The 5,431-nt window shown below is 43.2% G+C and overlaps 1 long non-coding RNA gene across 1 annotated transcript in view; it reads left to right on the plus strand.

Moving 5' to 3' along the window:
• LOC124383700 overlaps positions 1–633 on the plus strand; it is a 1,751-nt gene extending 1,118 nt beyond the window's left edge. The window contains exon 3 of the long non-coding RNA XR_006925276.1: positions 1–633. This exon is cut by the window's left edge and continues 12 nt beyond it. This is a non-coding gene — a long non-coding RNA (uncharacterized LOC124383700).
• The last annotated feature ends 4,798 nt before the right edge of the window (positions 634–5,431 follow it).

Raw genomic sequence — 5,431 nt, forward strand, 5'->3', positions numbered from 1 at the left:
GCCATGCCAATATCTTCTGATTCCAATCTTGATCCTGATCCTGAAGCGATTCCAGATCAAAATTCTGGAAATGTTGTGATTTGGAAAGCAATATTAAAGCATGAAACCTCTCGCCCAAGACACACACGCTAGCTAGGTAACCGAGAGTAGAACACAAATCATTTAAATTCTTCAGGATTCATTTTTCATTAGTATTAATTATTTTTATTAGTCTTTATTATTATTTTTTTTTTTGCGGTTTAGAGCTGATTTATCAGGATGTGATGTTTATTTCCTAAATTCCTAATTAAGTTACATGAAGAGCGCTTTGTGTTCCATCATCACCACCACCACGGGGTCCCACCACCAAAAGGAACTTCCTGATACACTAAACATGCTGCCAGATGACAGCAAAGTGTTCTTATTTGTTTGTTTGTTTGTTTGTTTGTTTGTTTTGCGTCGCTATTTTACATATAATGGCACCCCCTAGTGGCTCAGGTGATCACATCTCAGTGCTTCTCATCACACACCACTGATTCCACTGTAAGTGACAGAAATGAGAACTTTATCTGTTTACAACAATGAACACTTTTGGTAGAACAGATTTATGTCATGTTTCATATACAATTTTATCCAATAAATTAAAATGTCTGTAAAAAAAAAAAAACTCAAATTTTTCCAGATGAAAAAATATGATTTCGTCTTATACAGATCCAAATTCTGGTCTGTGTATCTTCTGCTCATTACACTTTTGTTTTAAAAATAGAAGTTGAAAAATGAAAAAGAACCATTATTTAAATTTTCTTCTGATACTCCAGAACCAAAGTACAGAAAAACAAGTCATTTTCCGGGTTTTTTTTGTGGATGCACGGATAAGAAAATGCTATAATTTTTGGGTTGTTTTTTTTTATGTCTAATTGCAGAACTGCAGAAGGAACACATCTCAGCTTATTTAGTCTGTAGAGGTAGTTGTGCTTCCTAATACGCACCTAATGATTTTTTAATAGGTATCAGATATTTAACCATTTTGGTGGACGAAGTACATAAAGCATGTAGTAGAGTGAAAGTAGATCCACAAGGTAAAATGAGACTCCAGTAAAGTAAAAGTGTCCCCTCAAACGTTCACTTGAGTAAAAGTACAGAATGATTTGCCTTCAAATGTACTTAAGTATCCAAAGTAGTGATTTATTATAACTATAATGTTCTATAATGTGTCATTTTTATCACAGTTTATGTGAAAAGACTTGAATGTGACTCTCAGCACACTGATCTATAAATAGAATGATATTAAAGACTCAAACACTGATTAATAATCAAAATGATCATGAACCCAAAATCTTCTTTTTAATCTTCTTTTTGAAAGTTGACGGTCCATGTGCATACAATTGTGGTTAGTCCTCACCATTAGGTCATTTATAATCAATCGTAGATCTTCTTTTTCTTTCAGCTTCTCCCATTAGGGGGCGCCACAGCAGATCATCCGTCTCCATTCCCCCCTGTCCTCTACATCTGCCTCTTTCACACCAACTACCTGCATGTCTTCCCTCACCACATTCATAAACCTCCTCCATGTTCTTCCTCTTTTCCTCCTTCCTGGTGTCTCCATCCTCAGCATTTTCCTACTGATATACCCCATGTCCCTCCTCTGCACATGTCCAAACCATCTCAATCTCACCTCCCTCACATTGTCTCCAAAACATCCTACATGCGCTGTCCCTCTAATAAACTCATTTCTAATCCTGTCCATTGTCGTCACTCCCAACGAACATCTCAACATCTTCAGCTCTGCTACCTCCAGCTGCACCTCCTGTCTTTTACTCAATGCCACTGTCTCTAATCCATACAACATCTCAGGTCTCACCACAGTCCTACAAACTTTCCCTTTCACTCCACCCTGCCTGCACTCTTTTCTTCACTTCTCTAACACACTCTCCATTACTCTGCACTGTTGACCCCAGGTAACTGAACTCCTCCAGCTTCTCCACCTCTTCTCCCTGTAACCGCACCCCTCCACTGCCCTCCCTCTCATTCACACACATGTACTCTGTCTTACTCCTACTGACTTTCATTCCCCTTCTCTCCAGCATGTACCTCCACCTCTCCAGGATCTTCTCCACCTGCTCACTACTCTCACCACAAATCACAATATCATACACAAACATCATAGTCCACAGAGACTCCTGTCTGACCTCGTCCTTCAACCTGTTCATCACCACTGCAAACAGGAAAGGGCTCAGAGCCGATCCTTGATGCAGTCCAACCTTTATCTTGAACCAGTCTGTCGTTCCTACTGCACACTTCACTGCTGTCACACTGTCCTCATACATTTCCTGCACCACCCTCACATACTTCTCTGACACACCAGACTTCCTCATACAATACCACAACTCCTCTCTCCACCCTGTCGTACGCTTTCTCTAAATCCACAAACACACAATGCAGCTCCTTCTGACCTTCTCTATACTTCTCCATCAACATCCTCAAAGCAAATAAGGCGTCTGTGGTGCTCTTCCTCGGCATGAAACCATACTGTTGCTCACAGATGGTCACCTCTTCTCTCAGCCTGGCTTCCACTACTGTTTCCCATAACTTCATGGTGTGACTGATCAACTTTATTCCCCTGTAGCTACTGCAGGTCTGCACATCTCCCTTATTCTTAAAGATCAGTACCAGCACACTCCTTCTCCATTCTTCAGGCATCTTCTCACCTTCCAAAATCCTGTTAAAGAATCTGGTTATAAACTCCACTGCATCTCTCCTAAACATCTCCACACTTCTACAGGTATGTCATCTGGTCCAACAGACTTTCTACTCTTCATCCTCTTAATCACTGCTCTCACTTCCTCCTTACTAATCCTATCTACATCCTGCTTCACATCTCCACACCATCCAACCTTCTCTCTCTCTGATTTTCATCATTCATCAATTGTGTTTTAGCTTGGAGGTTTATAATTGTCTATTTTATCATATTATTAATTAAATCATATTACTTTTTTCAATAAATTACCTGCAAGAGTGCAGTGTTTGAAGCAGCTTATTTGCATAAAAAACACCCACAAAACTCCTCAAAACGTCATCAAATGTAAAGTGCACTGACAGCTGAGAGAAGGAACGAGTGATCATGATAAAGTGTAAGACGAAGAACAGGAGAGATGTGGTCAGACTGCCTCAGAGTGGGTGATGACAGGCATACTCACAAAGCTAAAGCTAAAGCTAAGGCGCTCTCTCTCTCTCTCTCTCCCTCTCCCTCTCTCTCGGTCGAGTTAAACATGCTCCTGAGGTTCCAGTGATCACTGTTCCAGCTCCTCTCTTGAGATCTTCCCACTTTGTCATGGTCTGCCTCTGGATGATGTTCTCTTCGATTGGAGGTGACTCTGTGCAGCTGGAGATGTTTTACATCTACACCCTGGAGATCATGAAATTCTAGTGTAGACTCTGTAGTGCACTACTGAGTGTGTGGTAAACGGCGCTAGTGTAGACTCTGTAGTGCACTACGGAGTGTGTAGTAAACGGCGCTAGTGTAGACTCTGTAGTGCACTACGGAGTGTGTGGTAAACGGCGCTAGTGTAGACTCTGTAGTGCACTACGGAGTGTGTAGTAAACGGCGCTAGTGTAGACTCTGTAGTGCACTACGGAGTGTGTGGTAAACGGCGCTAGTGTAGACTCTGTAGTGCACTACGGAGTGTGTGGTAAACAGCGCTAGTGTAGACTCTGTAGTGCACTACGGAGTGTGTGGTAAACAGCGCTAGTGTAGACTCTGTAGTGCACTACGGAGTGTGTGGTAAACGGCGCTAGTGTAGACTCTGTAGTGCACTACGGAGTGTGTAGTAAACGGCGCTAGTAAACGGCGCTAGTGTAGACTCTGTAGTGCACTACGGAGTGTGTGGTAAACGGCGCTAGTGTAGACTCTGTAGTGCACTACGGAGTGTGTAGTAAACGGCGCTAGTGTAGACTCTGTAGTGCACTACGGAGCGTGTAGTAAACGGCGCTAGTGTAGACTCTGTAGTGCACTACGGAGTGTGGTAAACGGCGCTAGTGTAGACTCTGTAGTGCACTACGGAGCGTGTAGTAAACGGCGCTAGTGTAGACTCTGTAGTGCACTACGGAGCGTGTAGTAAACGGCGCTAGTGTAGACTCTGTAGTGCACTACGGAGCGTGTAAACGGCGCTAGTGTAGACTCTGTAGTGCACTACGGAGCGTGTAGTAAACGGCGCTAGTGTAGACTCTGTAGTGCACTACGGAGCGTGTAGTAAACGGCGCTAGTGTAGACTCTGTAGTGCACTACGGAGTGTGTAGTAAACGGCGCTAGTGTAGACTCTGTAGTGCACTACGGAGTGTGTGGTAAACGGCGCTAGTGTAGACTCTGTAGTGCACTACGGAGTGTGTAGTAAACGGCACTAGTGTAGACTCTGTAGTGCACTACGGAGTGTGTAAACGGCGCTAGTGTAGACTCTGTAGTGCACTACGGAGTGTGTAGTAAACGGCGCTAGTGTAGACTCTGTAGTGCACTACGGAGTGTGTAGTAAACGGCGCTAGTGTAGACTCTGTAGTGCACTACGGAGTGTGTAGTAAACGGCGCTAGTGTAGACTCTGTAGTGCACCACGGAGTGTGTAGTAAACGGCGCTAGTGTAGACTCTGTAGTGCACCACGGAGTGTGTAGTAAACGGCGCTAGTGTAGACTCTGTAGTGCACTACGGAGTGTGTAGTAAACGGCGCTAGTGTAGACTCTGTAGTGCACTACGGAGTGTGTAGTAAACGGCACTAGTGTAGACTCTGTAGTGCACTACGGAGTGTGTAGTAAACGGCGCTAGTGTAGACTCTGTAGTGCACTACGGAGTGTGTAGTAAACGCGCTAGTGTAGACTCTGTAGTGCACTAAGGAGTGTGTAGTAAACGGCGCTAGTGTAGACTCTGTAGTGCACTACGGAGTGTGTAGTAAACGGCGCTATATACACGTATACACATATAATCCCAATGGGTCAGCTGGAACGGTGTAATGCAGCATCTCTGAATTCTGGATCAGTGGTGATGTCTCTGCTGTGTATCAGGGTTTGGTGGATGCCAGGAGAACTGGGCTGTTCTTATTCAGGGTTTGAGACCACAAGCACCAAAGAAAGTAAATGTTACAGCAGTAAACGTGGAGGGTTTACATCAAAACGGAATAAATGCTGTAAATGAAATCGTTATGTACTTCCATTAAGTATTGAAATCTACACTGATGCTGGACCTGATGTACTGAATAACCATTGCCATGAGACCATGTAATAATTTAACACATTTATTCAGTCATCTAATCAATACATTAATTTCCATATCATTCCTATTATTATATTTATTTTAGGTCATATATATATACACGAGGTGGTATCAAAAAGGTTTTGAAACTTATTTTGTAACATGCCAGCAGATGGCAGCAGAAAGCTGCACACACACACACACACACACACACACA

Source organism: Silurus meridionalis, chromosome 1 (assembly GCF_014805685.1).
Source record: "Silurus meridionalis isolate SWU-2019-XX chromosome 1, ASM1480568v1, whole genome shotgun sequence".
Taxonomy (NCBI): Eukaryota; Metazoa; Chordata; class Actinopteri; order Siluriformes; family Siluridae; genus Silurus; species Silurus meridionalis.